The 17,000-nt window shown below is 39.5% G+C and overlaps 1 long non-coding RNA gene across 1 annotated transcript in view; it reads left to right on the top strand.

Moving 5' to 3' along the window:
• The window catches only part of LOC136790367 (uncharacterized), a 42,796-nt gene extending 27,062 nt beyond the window's left edge, over nucleotides 1-15,734 (top strand). Inside the window, exon 3 of the long non-coding RNA XR_010830192.1 lies at nucleotides 15,651-15,734. This is a non-coding gene — a long non-coding RNA (uncharacterized lncRNA). The remainder of the gene's footprint in view (nucleotides 1-15,650) is intronic.
• The last annotated feature ends 1,266 nt before the right edge of the window (nucleotides 15,735-17,000 follow it).

The raw sequence follows: 17,000 nt of genomic DNA on the forward strand, positions 1-17,000 counted from the left end.
GAAAATCAAAACAAAAACTGACTACAAACCTTTTATACCATCAGAGCTGCAAAAACACTACCGTTAAGTGCCCATTCCTTTCTGTCAGCAGACAAACCCTGGAAAACACTGCTACATGAGCAGTGCAGTGACCGTTGGCGGGTACATCTGTTGTATATTTACACTTCTTTCAGCAATAACTGCTTGAATGATCCTAGTTCATGCTGTCTGACAAAGGCCGCAGTAACTTCAGAAAATTCTCTTCAAGAGGAAACAAATGTACATCTTAGTAGTTCTAAAATCACTTCTGTTCCCAGTCACATTTGCATTGATCTAAGTTACATCACTCAAGGAAATGCAGAAAACATGGGTGCAAACTAATCTAAAAAGGTAGGATTTGGTCCCCAACCATCAGTGCATTATATATTTAAAGCAAGGTTCTGATTTTTCTGTAATGGTGCTGTGACTACCTCAGTAGAATTTTGGTCAGTAATCAAGCTGTTTACTGTTTCTGTTGTAAACGGGTATCCCAAGGAGCTACATTAAATTATTTTGGGATAAATTATACCCATATTCAGGGTCCATGACTACCTTTATTGCAGCAAACAAGTTCTCAGCCTCTAGAGATAAGTAGCTGTGACCTTCAGTGCGTGGCTTTGCTGGTTTACTTTAATGCCAGATTGATGAAAGTACCTGCCATAGATACACTTTTAAATTTCTTTTGTCTGAAATTGTAACTACTACATTTTCAAGGTGTGCTTATTCAGACTGGTGTTTTCTGTAGAAGAGCAAAGTAGGCTGTTTCAAAGTTCTTATCCAATGCCAAATAGGAGCACTGCATTCTTGCTCACCACTTACTAAAGCATTTGCTTGCCTTGATTGCTTTATTTCAAGCTATGTCATCAGAATGCTCTGATGCTTTCTCCAGCAATTCATCTTCCACTCAACATACTACTGGTGCTCCAGTAGGTGCATTACCTGATCAGACCAGTTTTCTAAGGGCTTTACATTGGATCTTTCTAATCATTTTAGGACCTAAAGCAGGAAATTTGAAAGGTCCCCCGAGTCTGTTCTGGTCATTCTTTATCTTTAGAAGCCTTAAGCATCTGAATGAATCTGGGATCTCTTGTGCTGATCAGAGACACTAGATATCTTTACTGCTAGTTGATATTGAGTCCTGAGCCAGCAAGGGAAATGGGACCTTCTTTTAGCTTGCTGAAGAACTACTGCAGCGTTAGTTCCTTAGAGACTGGATGACTTGAGTGACACATGACTGACATCTGCACATTAAGTCAACAATGATATCTGAGCTGTGCTTTATAAAGTTACTGTTATCTCCCTTAGTTTTCAGGAACATTGCAGAAAGCTGAGTTAGATGCTGTGTAATGAGTCATGACAGTTGGCATTCTGTAATACTTCATGTAGCACCATGATAATAAATTGTAAAGGGTGCTTTTTTTGTAGTGTCTTGATATTTCCTATTCTGGAGAAGACTAGAGCACACAAAGGAACAAAGTGAAAGAGGAAAATTTAACATAGAAAAATGTTTTGTAAATTCCTCTGTTTAGGTGCATGGTTATTTCTGTCTGACATTTCTGTGCCTGCTAATTCCTTCACCATTCTCACTGGGAGCCTCTAAAGCAATCAGGGAAACATGACCCTGGATGCTTACTTTTGCTTCTCCAGTACTAATTAGTTGCCTTCATAAACATGTTTGAGGTTAGTAGCTACCCTTAACACAAAAAGACTAATGGAGGCATGGTTTGATAGTTCAAACCTTGGGGATCACCTGTTTTACCACTCTGCACAAGCTATTCCTTTCCTTCCTCTGACTGAGGCAAACTGGACTCAGGCCATATGATTGGTTCAGCTGTTCTTGAAGTGTACAGGCTATATTGCTTACGAGTCTTGAACTTGGGGCCAGTCAAGAGATCATGCTAACAAATTTCTTTCTAGTCTTCTGGCATCAGCTCCTCCAAATCAAGTTTTAAAACTAACACCCACCGTGGAGATGGTTAAAGTATCATTATACTTCAAGTTGCCCTTTGGTTACCTATATCTCTTCGACTGCTCATAAGTCTATACTTTGCCTTAATACAGCCATAAATTCACACAGGTGTTATGTCTGACAATGTGATGGGGAGTGAGCTAGTCATTTGCAGTTATGATCCACTTACTCCTAGTCTGCCTAGTCTGATTCTCTTTTCCTCTCTCTGATCTGTATTTTAATGAAATCCTGTGGATGTTATTTCAGTTAGTCCCTCAAAAGTTGTCTATCAGCCGGGCCTTCTGCCACTCCAAGCTCTGTATTGTATCTTAAAAGCAAAAGTTTTTGGTGTGTTTTTTTTTTTTTTTAGATGAGTAAGTAAAAATTTCTCCAGATAAAACTACAGTGGAAAATTGAGATCTGAGTATAAACCTGATGTGACTTTCAGTGTGACATTTCAGTACAAAGCATCATTGTGCTTACTAATAAGCATCAGCAGGGCAGGCTTGAAGTGTCTCTTCTAAATGGCACATATATTCAGGACATGTGGATCATCTTGAATACTTCTCATTATTAACTATTTTTTCCTGTTTCATCCTTACATTATTGTATGCTTTGCTATAGAAAATAGCTTGCCACTTACATCTGCACAAGTGCTACGGAACTGGGATTATGCTGAGAGACATCTGCATTGAGGCTGAAGAAAGTTGTTTTTGCTGTAGTGATGCTTCGTGGGGGTGGGGGTGGTATTTAAGGTCTATTCTAGACTTTGAAAACAGTCGCAACCTCAGAACAGTTGCTAAAGGCAGAAGTTAGCACTTCACAATGGATTTCTGCCTCATGTTTAGGAAATGTATCGCTGGTTTCTTAGTGGCATTACTAAGAGTAGGGTATCATGTGGACAGGTGTCATGAAGGCTTTTTAAATACCTGTGCATTAGGATTAAGGTTAACAATAATCCATCAGTATCTGCTGTTGTCAGAGCTCTTCAGATCTGAGCAGCAGTTTTTGGATTTACTGCAAGCTGTTGCCATGAAAACAACCCTTGCACCGTCAGTCCTTGTTCCCAACCACTCTGCCAATGCAACCTGTAAAATCTCTACTACTGCTGTTGCCCCTGTTACACAGCTCTGATAGATCAGCCCCACTGCGATGGCTCTCCTGTCATTGCAAAGCTCTCCTTTCCAAAAACAAAAATACTGTTTAGCTAGTTTTTATTGAACCCTGTTTGGCTTTTCAGTTTGAGCTGCTGAGTTCACAATTCCCAAAGGATCTCTGTAGTAGCTAGCTGTTGTTTTTGTCATACCTAGAACTGGGTTTCTTAAAGAATCCCATATTCAGTTTCTGGGGTGTGCAGCTTTTGTGGGCATTGGAGCATTTTTCTGGAAAAAGAAATCAAGGTGTTGCTTCTTTGACTGTCCTGAGTGGCCTACAAGGCTCTAGGGATCATATTTTTCTTTCCTTTTGACTGTATCCTTGTAGAAATGTCAGTAAAATAAGAAAACAGCCTTGCAGTGAAGATGTTATGTGCAGCAGGGTTGTTTATCCATCAGAAACTTGCAGATACACAACATTTAGCATAGACATATTTGACCAAACCCAGGTATTACCCAATCTCCTTGGAAAAAAAAAAAAATCTCTGGTTGCATTCTCTCTGATGGCAGATGCATTTCAATACAAGCCTGACAAATTATCCCAAGTCAGATATTGCAATAAGGAGTGAATAGAAAAAATTAAGATATTGCTGAAACAAGCTTTTGTATGCTAATGTGGAGCTCACAACACAATAGATGCTTGACCCAACACCAGCAGTTCATTATTTTGATTCTACCATTACAGTTTCACAAGATGTTTCTGTGTATGTGTTTGAGTAAAATAAGGGAGAGCAATGATTTTGAATGCTACAGAAATACAGGTCAGCCAAGTTTGAATTTTAGTAACCTTGGGAAGACCCTGGTTATTTTTGAATAACTTTTGATTTTATAGAATGGAAACTTTTAGAAATAATCCAACCCTCTCAGGAGTATCATCTCCTTTGAGGGAAATAAAATCATGAAATTAATGCAAATGACAATAGAATCAGGATGCTAATTTTAAAGGTCTGTATTTAAGGAATTAGGGGTCAGACCAAAATTAATGACTGTGTCATGGGAGCATATGGTATTTCTGCTCGAGGTGTTAAAGTTGTCAGTGACAAAAAATTCAAAAGGCCTGGGAGGTTCTTCTGGAAAGAAATGCTTTGATTACACACAAATCTGTACTGTTAACCTAAAGTGTAGTTTTTGATGGGGGTTGAATGTCAAAAAGCTGATAAATAAAAGAATAAAATAAATGCTTTTGTTCTCCTTGTAATAAAATCTGGAAGAAATAAGTTTCCTCTCCTAGTTTCCCTGTAGATTTTTTGTCAAATGTAGCTTCGTGTATTTAAGTCTCAATGTCTTTTGCATGAGGCAGGTCTGAGCAGTGTGAGCAAATCATGTTAATGTTTGGACATGTGGCAGATTACTAAAGACATACTCCTAGACTGTTCCCGTGCTTTTTGCATACTCCATATGCATGCATCATAGCAGGCAAACAACTTTGAAAGGGTACTATAGAAGGGCATTGATATTAGGATAACAGCTATTGATTACTTTTGTGAGTTTCTCATCCTTTACTCTTATCTACACTTCGCTGCACATCTGCCAGTACACCCCTCTTACTTAACTTGATGGATAAGTTGCAGATAAACATGCACAGATGCAGAACGTGCCAAACAGATCAACACTAAGTATAACTGTTACTGTCTGTGGAGGGTCAATAGCAGCTGAGCAGCAATGTTTGATGAAAAAGGAGAAAAATTATTTAAAAAATTAACTGACGAATATCCCAGTCATTCTCCTGCTCGTGTAAGTCCCCTCTGTCCTGTGGGTGAATTGCTAACGTATTACAATGCATGAGAATTTTGATCAGGTTTGTTGGGGTCAGATTTCACTCTATCAAGATTGAAATTGTTTAGGAAATACTGTTGAAGGGATTTTGAATGCCCTTTAAAGTTTCATAATAAGAAAATGAGAGAACTTAAAACAACAGGATGAACAGAGTCATAACCAAGATGAATATTTTGCTGCTTTCTTCCTTTCTGTATTCCCTTAGAACAGTTATTTTGCGTCTTAGAACACAGGTTATTACACCAAAGGATTGCTTAGTGATCTTCTACCATGTGGCCCATACTTGTATTTGTTGGAGACCGTTCTAAAATACATCACAAAAGGCTGCTACAGTCAATTGCACCTATAATGTGTATTTTAAAAGTTAATTATAAGTGCACTTTATTCACCTGATAAATCATAGAAGGAAATGTTCTTGTCAAGCAGGTAATTAAAACCTCCTAATTGTAAATACTGTGAAGATGCAGAAGTGCTCAGCATCTAGTCTGTACTATATGTTACTAGAAAATCCCGCTGGCTAAAACCGTTTTGTGAGATGGCATATAGAAACTTGTTTGCTTTTGCTTCTGTGCAGTTTGTGGTATAAATTGTTTGACTTTGGACAGGTAAAACTATAGAGAATTGAGAAAAATGTTAAGCAGTGCAAAAAGGGATGAACATACAATGGAATGAAAAGGAGCTATTGTTTAGCACATAAAGATAATACTAGACATTAAGTTATTACTGAAGTCATATAAGTAACTCACCTTGTATGGGAGACCATAAAACAGCACAGCTTTTCTTGTCTGTTTTTAATTTATTTTATTTTTATAGTTACTGAGAAGCTATATAGAGAAAAGTGTTTTATTTTGTTTTTAAAGGACACATTTCTGTATAAGCTAATGCTACAGTAAAGATCTAATCATCATTTCAGGCTCTACTACTTGCTTTGCAAACTAGAGCTTGGAAATGGTGCATGTTTTGTTCTGCAGGCTGTTTGTGTGGTTCAGTATAAAAAGGCAAATACTCCCTTGTGTCAAATGTTTTTTTACGACTTTTAAGAAATTAGTTCTGTCAAAGCAATGCCTGCAAATCTAGTACCTGTAGTTTGAGAACACTAAAATGATCAACAAATACAGATACAGTTGGATGGGGAAGCTGGACAGCTCATGGAAAAGCACTTGGGGACTCACCTTATGAGGGATTTTTGATTGCATATAGTGATGTGTTTCCTGACTCCAGTGCAACAAAGCTACTCTTTCTGTATTAAGAAAGTTGGCAAGAACTGTGGCTGAATCATGTAACAGAAACAAGTATAAAATAATGTGTTGGTAAATTATTGATTTTCATAAAACTGAAGAGATCTCTGAGTTTTGATCTACATCTTCTGCCTAGACACTTGCATTGGAACTCAGCCCTGTAAGACAGAAATCAAGTATATTGGGCTTATGTGGCAAGGCTTCGGAAGCAGGGGAGCTGCAGGAGTGGCCTCTGAGAAGAGCTCAGAAGCTGCCCCATCATAGGGAAGAAAGAGCCAGCTCCAAAAGGGACCCACTGCTGGCCATAGCTGAGCCAGTGAGCGATGTTGGTTGTGCCTCTGGGAGAGCAGATTTAAGAAAGGGAAAAGAAAACTGCTGCACAACAGCAGCTGGGAGAGCGAGGAGTGAGAACCAGCCCTGCAGCCCCCCAGGTCAGTGCAGCAGGAGGGCAGGAGGTGCTTTGAGGCACCAGAGCAGCAGTTCCCCTGCGGCCTGTGGAGAGGCCCCTGGTGGAGCAGGCTGTCCCCCTGCAGCCCATGGGTCCCACACGGAGCAGATCTCCACGCTGCAGCCCGTGGAGGAGCCCCCGGTGGAGCAGGTGGATGTGGCCTGGAGGAGGCTGCGGCCCATGGAGAGCCCCCGCAGAAGCAGGCCCCGGGCCGGAGCTGCAGCCCGTGGAGAGGAGCCCACGCAGGAGCAGGGGGTCTGGGGGGAGCTGCTGCCCGTGGGGGACCCGTGCTGGAGCAGTTTGCTCCTGGGAGATGGACCCAATGGTACGGAGCCATGGGGGAGCAGTTCTTGAAGAGCTGCTGCCTGTGGGCAGCCCCCGCAGGCTCAGTTTGGGAAGGACGGCATCCCGTGGGAGGGACCCCACGTGCAGCAGGGGCAGAGAGTGTCTGTGAAGGAGCAGCAGAGACGAAGCGTCAGGGACTGACCACAGCCCCTGTTCCCCTGCACCATGCGAGGGAAGATGTAGGACAGGAGGGATGGGGGGAAGGAGGTTTTAGTTTCCTTTTAGTTTCTCGCTGCTCTGGTTTCTTAGTCGTAGGCAATAAATATTTATTTCCCTGTGCTGAGTCTGTTTTGTCCATGACAATAATTGATGAGTGATCTCCCTGTCTTTATCTCAACCCTTGAACCCTTTTTCAGCATAGTTTTTCCTTGAGGAGGAGGAATGAGAGCATGGCATGGTAGAGTTTAGCTGTCCATAAGGATGAAACCACCACATCAAGGTCTTAGTTAATTTATCTCTTTTTGTGGACAGAAATTTGATACAATATTTAAAAGTGCAAAGGGAAATAGGGTACCAAATCTCATTCACTTCTTATGGGAAACCGTTGCCAAATCACCATTTATGCTTTTAAAATGTCTTTGTGGAAAAATATAATTTGCTGGAGTTCAGTGTCTGGGATGTGACTTCTCTGAAGAAAAGTGCTGTGGAAAATTCTCTTACTGAGGTAGACGCACAGGTAAGTTCCTCTCAATTTTGGGGGCACTGTAAATTTGCATGTATTGAAAATATTGTAGAACCAAGGAAGAATTCCAATGGCAAAGAGCACATTCAAATTATTTTCTTTTTATGTGTAAATGTACTGGACCCTTCATGAGCTTCAAGACTTTTCTCTAGCAGCTCTTGTTGCTAATAGGCACAGCCTGTTCATGTAGCTGAATAAATCCTAGTCTCTCACCATGTGAAGCACTACTAGATACTAGTGCCTTCACTCTTACAGCTGTTCACCATCCTTCACAAAACAAGTACGGACAGGAATGGAGAATCCATGTAGCTATCTTACATTTTTTTTGCTCACTCACCTCCTGGTGCTTCATGTAATCAGACCACTATGCTGGCCCTTGCTGCAGTAGCCTCCAAGCTCACGTGCACTGTTTTCACTCTGCGGTTGCTGCACTGTGACTTTATTTTCCATAGAAAGAGGTTTGCAAAGGCACAAAAGGCTAGTTAGGGAAATACTAAGCCTGTCTCGTATAACAAAGATGTAACTTACTACCCTAATCAATCTGCCATGGCTGATTAGACCCCCAATAAGGTTGAAGTCTGATAGAAACAAGCTGACAGGTGTCCCACCCCCCCACCCCCCACCCCCCAATTTCGGGTTGAGGGCTTTTTTTAGATTCTCTGACTCTCCCTTCTTGCCAGTAGGAGCAAGCAAGTATTGCTGACTTTGAGCATCAAACACAAACCTCCTGCTTGTTACCTTGTTCTAAAAAGAAACTCCAGGTAATAAATAAATAGGGCCAAAGTCAGAGCTCAGAAAAACCACAAAGTGCCATTTCTGCTATTAAAGAGTTGAGAGCATAAATAAGCCTTGTATTGTACAGACATGAACCCTATTAAGCACAAGGTTGTGATTCTCTTATTCAGGATAAAGAGTGCTTTATTCCATGAGTAATTTAATGGAAGTAAATGGGGGGTAAGATCAATGTAAGATTATCACACAAAAAGTAAGAGCTATAGATATATCTGCTTAAGATTCTTTTCTGTTCAGGGTTTGCTTTTTAGTAATGCCCTATTCAGGAATGTGATAACTGAACTATTAGTTGCCATGTATAGTTTATCATTTAAAATTGTTCCATTATCTGAGAACTGGGCATGTAACGTTATCATTTTTTAAAAGGTTTTATGGGGCTGATCTAGATAGATGGTTATTTGCCTCCTTTACAGGTCATAACAGCTATTCTAGCAGTACATATGTGGATGAACATGATATATTGGAAAAAAATGCCATATATTTGTGTACGGAGGCCATGTCTTATGGCTGTATTTTTGAATACTCAAGAGGAGTCATCAAACATAGGGGTGATCTGGTCAGCCATGGGTTATGCACGCTAAATAATGATAAGGTTTTACAAATAAGAGAAGTTTCCAATGTCTTCCATTAGGATCTGTGCTCAACAAATCCATAAACTGTCTCTACAGAAGTTTATAGTAACATGATACCATCTGCTGATGTTACAGATATTTTTCAGATGTTTTAAAAATAAAATTAAAGATGTATGAGAGGAGCTGCAGAAGGATAGATTGATATTGGATAAGTAGGTGAGAAATCATCAAGCTAAGTTCAGGGATAGCTGGAAATGAAATGTGGATGAGCAGACTGAGGAGGTAGGTAAGTCCACCTATACAAAATTAGGAAAAAATATAACAGTTTTTGTAGATTTAAGAAGATAAGAGTGACTGGGAAAGGAACAGAGAACCAAACAGAAAACACCATTATTCTGTGCTATATACCTGTGACACTCCTACATTTTGAATACTGTACAGCATTATTCAGTTTGGAAAAAGATGCTCTACATTGCAAAAGAAATGACTGGGATATACATTCACAGAATCATAAATGACAGGGAAAATATGAAAAAATAGAGTAAGTGTTCCATATTCACAATGGAAAAAGCAGGAGAAAACTGAGAAAATTGCAAGGTAGCAGGTTTAACACAAGTTTTCAATGTTATGTGAGCACAGACCTGGAATGTCGTATTTCAAGAAGTGGAAACATCTTTTGATACAGTAGTTGTACTCAAGACTGTTCTGAACTTTTGTACAGAATTTGGGTATTAATTAGGACAAAGACTGTTCCTTTGGATAATGCACTCCATAACAACTATGGATTTTCATTTGAAACATTTGGTGGATGCTATAGGACAAAGAAATAGTGGGAGATTATTACATGGCTGATGGTAATGCACACTGAATTGGTATGCAGGCACTCAGAATGTATCAGAAGTCTCATGGCATTTATTTCACTGCCCATCATTTATTAATTTGTTTTTCTTTTATTATAATGTGCTTAAAGAGCAATACCTTGAGGAGATATCTCACAGCAATCCTGTGTTCTTTGTCTCTTCTGTTACTTTTCTTTCCAATGTGGGAAGTACTTCTTACTGTCAGGGAGCTGACCCCATCTGGTGATTTCAGTTTTTAGACAGACACCAGACTCTTTCTGAGGTGCAGTAGACGTTCGTTCCCTGTCAGGCCTGAATTAATCCAAGTTTTTTTTTTCTAGCAGTAAGAGAAAAGCAGCAGCTCATTTCCTTATTTATGTAGTTGCCTGTTTCAACACCTCTTTAGGAGCTGTTAAATGGAAAGGCAATTTGGTCTCTTTCTTCCTTGTCTCTGTGTCTGAGGCCAACGGGAAAACCTATTCAGGCAGAACAGCCATCAGCAGAACAATGACTGAGTTTTTAAGAGCACATTCCAAACCCTGAAGAGTTCAGTATAATTCTGTATTTCATTAGTACTTTTCATCAAAATGAGTTTAAAACTTTCTTGGGTTTGAAAGGATCATTACAGATTTACACCTGCTGAGATTCTGCTCCTGTGTGTCTTATCTTCACAAATACTCCTCTGTATGCTTAACTTGTTGGAAGGAAAGAGTAAGCAGCATGGAAGAGATGCATGCTACAGCTGTTTTAAAAAAACAAAACAAAAACCCTACAGATAATTAAGGGTCTCCACTTCTTTTACATCTTTAATTTGTTAACTTTTAACTACATTGGATTTGCCTGAAGAAAGGTTTCAACCAGCAAGACAAAGCAGGTGAATGTCATAGCTCACATACAGTCTTGTTTGGCACCTCCATCATCATAAATACATTTATAGACCCCATAACTGTGAAGTACTGTGTTTTTATTTTTCCTTTGTTCCCTGTCCTATTTCTTGCCTCTTTGCTGCAAGCGCATACAAGGCCCAAAGCATAAAAACAACCTGACCAGTATGAGCACAAAATACACTATAGGGCCACAGTATAAACTTGTATAAATAGAAAAATCTTTCAGGTCATAAAGCATTGCTAGCATATTGCAGGTCAGAAGATGATTCAATTCAACTTCTGTCATGTGGTATCTCAATGTTAATAAACTGTTTCACATCTTTATGTAGTTGTTTTTGTACTTCTGTAACATCTAGTCTGCAGCAGCACTGGAATGAACAGTATCCATGCCTTCCCAGATGAACAGGAGCAGGTTTTCATTGGTTTGGGCAATCGAATCCCCATTGTGAACTGGTCCTGCAGCCCGGGAGCTGGGTTTTGCCCAAGAACTGTGAAAAGTGGAACCAGGGATGGACTTCAGAGCCTAAAAGTTGAACACTTCAATGAGTTAACAATATGTGCCCTGTAGGAGACCCAATCACTGTGAAAGGAGCAAATTTGAGCGAGGTCCAGAACGGCCACTGCATGGAAGAATATCCTAGTCAGCTCTGCTGAGGAGAGAGGTCCTCCTGTTCTCCTGTGCTGCTCTGGAAATGAGTTACTTCTGTCCATTTGAGATCTGCAGCCCTGCATCTCTTCCAAGTGAAAAGCCTGGAAAAGTTATTTTCAGTTATTTTCACTAAAACCGCAAACATCAGATGAGGGCCACTGTCTACCTTTCTAATATATTATTGCTTGCTGGTGAGGTTGCCTGGGAAGTAGGAGAGACTGGCTCACTTTTCTGTTTGGCTTCAGGTAGTTCTAATATACATTACCTTTCCTGCATCTGCTAACCATGGACCTTAACCATGGATCTGTAGAAAATCAATCTGTCTTGCACAGTGTGCTCCACTGACTATGGCAATGTATGGAGTCTAATAATTGTAGATTAGCAAGCAGTAGGGGAAGTTTGAGTCCCGGTCCAGTCCCTGCTCCCAAGACTGCTTAGTTATTTTATGTTGACTTTTTATTAGATGAAATCTAGAAACTATTCTCTATGCAAGGCTTAGAACAGAGACAGTAATTGCAGATGAATCTTTATTACAGATAAGGCTTTAAGAAAAGGAAAATGATCAGCTAGCAAAGTTGGCATCATTAACCTCTTCTGCTTTTGGGGGATCAAGAGGGTAAGGAGCTGAATCTCAGTGAAGAACAGTTTCTGAAGTGGTACTTTCGCAGCCAAGTAAAATTACTTTTAGGTATTATGGGCTGGATTAAACCTCTCTGAAAGTTACTGTACATTCCAGTAAATAAGCAGCCTCCATGAAACTGAAAATCAGAAGCAGTTGTGATGTACATAGCAAATAATCAGATTTACTTTGTGGTAAGTAATCTTAGATAGCTACATTCAAAATACTGAACCACTACAATATTGAGTTTCAAGTTTGCAAGTGGTGACATGATGGAATGAACAGGCAATGAATTACAATTTATCATCTGTACGCTATTTGTCTGGAAACTGTGCTCCTGTCCCATGGTAGATGCAGTTTGATTTGGAGGTGGAAATGTACTGGTGGTCAAACTGAGGGATATTTCAATTACATTTGCAGTAGAAGTGCTTGTCATTGATGGGGGTGAGGAGTTTATCTGCTCAAATGTTGTTAAATTATGTTAACCTCTTCAGAACCTGATTTCCTCTCCGCAGATTCTTTCAGAATCCTTTCCAAAGTCTGAGCTGAAGGAGGACTTTATGTTATATACACGTAGTTTTGAATATACAAAATTACATATATCAGTATGAAAATAAGTTCACCTTCAGGCAAAAAAAAAAAAAAAAGTAAAGAATCCAACTTCGCAGTTCTTGCAACCAGTGATGAGCAATTTGTTACACTACTAGGGCCTGCAACATTTTATGCCTATATGATGATTATCAGTTTTTCTTTCTGGTTAAGAGCCTATAATTTTGTTCCTCTCCCTCCTTGCAGGTGAGAGTTCAAAACTAGAAGTGTTTTTCCTGGTTTATATTGCAGGCTTTGGACGCTGCTGAAGTCTTTCTCTGCCTCCATTCTCAGTCTTGTGTTTGTAGGTTTTACTTTTCCTTTTTGGTGTAGCTATTTAGATTGCACCCTCTTGAAACAGCAACACTGTCATCGTGTTATTTTCAGTGCTTGGAACAGTGCATCGGCATAACTAGATCCTTGAATTATAGAATTAAATGTTGCTACATTCATAGTTATAGGTATTATTTATTTATTTATTTATTTATTTTACGTTAAAATCAAATGATACAAAGGACAGGAGCCATCTTTGGCAAGTTCTGGTTCCAACCAAAGTGCAACTAACAGCTTATTGCCTTGTTTTCCCTTCTGAACGCATGTATTTACCTTTAGAAATCACAAAGCATGAGTGAAGCTGCACATTCATTTGACCTTAACTGTAAGAGCTAAGCCTTCTTCATGTTGACATGTGTAAGAACCTGAACCTGTCATTCCTTTGAAAAAAACTTTCTAGTCTTTGAACTGTTCTTTTAACAAAAGCTTCAGACTATTGTTCCTCATGAATATTAATCACACGTGAAAAAATCAAGTCACAGCTCCAGTGACAGCATTTGCTTTCTAAGTCTTCTGGCATGCCTCGCCAAATGTTATTTTTGGTCGAACCTCTGAACTACTTTGCTGTTAATGGCCTGAATTAGAGGTGTGTTCATCCACTACTGTATAATGGTGTGCTTAACATGTGATTACATAAAAAGCAGTCAATAGATTATTTGGGTTTTACTTTAAATAGAAAAATGTCTCTGCTTTTTAGTTTTGTTTAGCTTGGAATTGACCTGTATGGCAATTTGTTACCTTAGGAAAGCATCTGTGGTGTTCCTTAAGTGCAGTACTGTCAGGTGAGGACTAAGTGGAAGAAGAGCACTTCTGTCATCACCTCTGCTGTGCGCACCATCCATCAGCCCCTGTGTCAGTACCTGGGAATTTAGGCACCCTCAGGAAGTTCAGGTTTTGTCCAAAGTGCAGCTCCCGTCTCTGTTCTAGAGCTCATCCTCCAGAGAGCCTGCTCTTCACAGCTCCGCTTGACCCTGGGCTGTGAAGCACTTTCAACAGCACAGAGAAGCCCCTATGGCAACCTGTATTTCAGATTCATTTGCTGCAGTCTGTATTTGATTAACATTTTGAGACTATAGGATAAAGTTATCTCTTTTGATGTTTAAATGTTTCTGAAGATTAGGAGCAGTGGTGATAGTTAAATGTTTTTCTGTAGGTTTCACTGTTAACAGCCCGTTGTAACAAATAGCTCCTAAGGGAATGAGCTATTCTGTTATTCTCAGCCATGTGTTTGGACAGGCTGATGGTACCAGCCTAATTACAGTTAGTTCATGGTTTTAGGATTTTTGTCTTCAAACAAACAAATGTTAATTAAATATTAAGTGTTTTTCATAAAATCTTAAATTATCTAAGCATAGTAAGCAGGGTAAGGATTCCTCAGAGAATAGAGCCCTTCTAAGATATATGCTCACAGTTCAAAATATGTATTTTATACTTAAACCCAGCATAGTTATTATTACATAATCATTAGATATCATTATTTCCACTTACAGAAGAAATTTCAAATAAGAGGTTTAATAATTTGAGACAGACAATTTGGCTTATCTTTTCGGAATGTCGATGAACTGCAGGTATACTGGTAAAATCTAAATAAGTCTTTCAAAGAAAGATTTTACTGTAATGAACATAAGTACGCAATTCATAAAAGAAATTATGCTTACCCTATGGCTAAACGTTACAAATTATATCATCATAGTAATGTGAGTAGTTTGAGATCTATGGTTATAGAAAAAGTTGTTACTGTAGAGACAGAGAAGGTAATAAATATAGTAATATAACATTGTTGCAGAGATAGTCCTCTTGGTTTTTTAAATTAAATATTTTGGAGCCCAAGGACCTAAAGGTCTGTGATTCCTTCATTTTCTGTAATAATGTTGAAGTTTTAATCTGTTTTTTAATTGATGAGCGCTCTGAACACCAGGGACTTTGTGTCTTTTGTGCAGCAATAATGGGCACATGCAAAGATCTACTGCAGAGGAGACTTGTACTGGCAAATAAATGCTACATTTCGGTTTAATTAGTATTTGGCTGCATCTCTGAAACTACAGGTTCCCTTGGGCAAAGGTTTGTCATTGGTCCATAATGTGCTATGTAAACACATGATAAAATGTTACTTAAAGTCTGTATTAGGAGGAACAACCTCAATCCAAAGGTTTCTGGGTGTGTTGGAAAACCCTGGTAAATGAACCTGTGCCTCTGCTCCTATTCTTACTCACCAACAAAGCATGCAGCAGCATGTCCTAGGAAACTCTTCCTTCATGTCTTCTCTCTTTTTTTTTTTTTATGTGAATATTGCCGTGAATGTCAACCTGTTTTTTTTGCAGTCCCTATGTGTCGCATTAATATTATATTGCTGTAACAAACTTGAAAAGAGAAGCTGTCCTTCAGGTGCATTTTGAAAACTGTGTTTCCCTAAGCATTTTGAAAGGCTGGAGAAAGGGGAGGAGTGTACAAGGTCATAAGTGTTTTCAAAATAATATTTTTTCAAAGCAATTTTCATTACTCCAGAATGTGATAATCAAATCCTAATGAGCCCACACAACGAATGCCTAAATACCTCTGAAAACAGAATCATTTCAGATTAGCAGAAAGACTTTGGCATCTAAATGGCATCTGAAGGCACCTTAAACATTCTATGATTCTATGAAAATCAGCTGTATGACCCAGAAAACTCCTGTTCAAAACTCAAGCTCTCCGTAGAACTAAGGCTTCTAAGATGCCAGGTGCTTTCCTCTGGGTGCTCAGATCTGCATCTGTTTTGACAGAACTGAATTTCTCAGCACATCTGCTGAAGCCATTTGAGATCTTGGAAGCAAGTTGTTCCTCTCACCGTGTCAGTGAAGGTCTGCCATACCTGAAGCACATTCAGTGCACTGGATGCTGCACAAATCATAGTAGTCACAATGGCTTTCATTGATTTAATTGAACAAGACTATGACATTTAGAGGTGCTGATTGATACAGCATTTATGGCAACAAATTAATATAAACCAGGACTGTGAAGATAAAAGAAGATCTTCTGGGAGAGGGTTGTCCTGAACTGTGGTCCACACCCCTATATCGTACTGAAAAATGGCTAAAAATGCACAAATAATTCCGGAAACAAGGCTGTTACCCAGACAACTGTCTCTCAAGCGAATACTGTCTTCACTGAGTGCATGCTCATGCTCTGCTGTTTTATCTCATTCTTTGATAAGCAATAGCACAGCTATCTGCTACAGAAGGGATGGAGAAAATATCGTCGTAGGATTTATTAGCAAGCAAACACATTTCATGAGCAGATTCTGACTCAGTCTGCTTGATCGATACTGGTCTTTACACTTTCCATTTTCTGGCTCTTTTAGCTCAGGAACTTCTGTGCTGCTCTCTTGTCTCTGCTTGTTGCCCCAATTCACACGTCTATGAATGCTCAGACAGAGCAGAATTGTCATTACCTCTGACACTTTCAGAGTTTAGATGTCTCTACAACAGGCACTGTCACAAAAGCTGTCACTGTGAATTCACTGCGGGAGGTACCCCTTTCTGCATACTTGTTCATGGTACATATGAATACAGCACGTTAGGAAGATCCTTGCTCTGAGCAGGTCCTGGTTTGCAGAACAAGGGCCTGAATACACAAAATATAAGAGGTGGAAAGTGTGAAGGGGTAGAAATGGGACACGTCAGAGTTGTGGCAATGGAAATGGGAGACTGGTAGATGTGTGGTTGTTATAAACAGGTCTGTCTGCTTCGTTACTTCTGCTTGGCATTAAAGATTATTTTGGAGATGATGAGCTCACAGGAGCTTTGATGGCTAAATAATGATTTGAAAGATAAATTATTAAAGAAAATAAATAAGTAAATGTAAACACTGAGTGAATTTTTGGCAGAGGGCAAGGAAATGGTTTGTTTCTCATTTCCAGGTCACCAGTTCAGTCTGTCTGGAGAGTGATGGCTTTGTAGTTACTTCTGTAAGTGAAATGGGCAAATCTTTCTCACAGCTGCTTCCTAACTCTTCCTCATCCTCAAACACATTGAAGTCTCTACCTTCCCTCCCGCTGTAAACTGCTGAATCCTAATTTCCTGGTTAAAACAATTGCTCAGGGAGTGCTGGGACCTTGCCTCTTCCCAGACAGA

The sequence above is a fragment of the Anser cygnoides genome, chromosome 3 (genome assembly GCF_040182565.1).
Source record: "Anser cygnoides isolate HZ-2024a breed goose chromosome 3, Taihu_goose_T2T_genome, whole genome shotgun sequence".
Taxonomy (NCBI): Eukaryota; Metazoa; Chordata; class Aves; order Anseriformes; family Anatidae; genus Anser; species Anser cygnoides.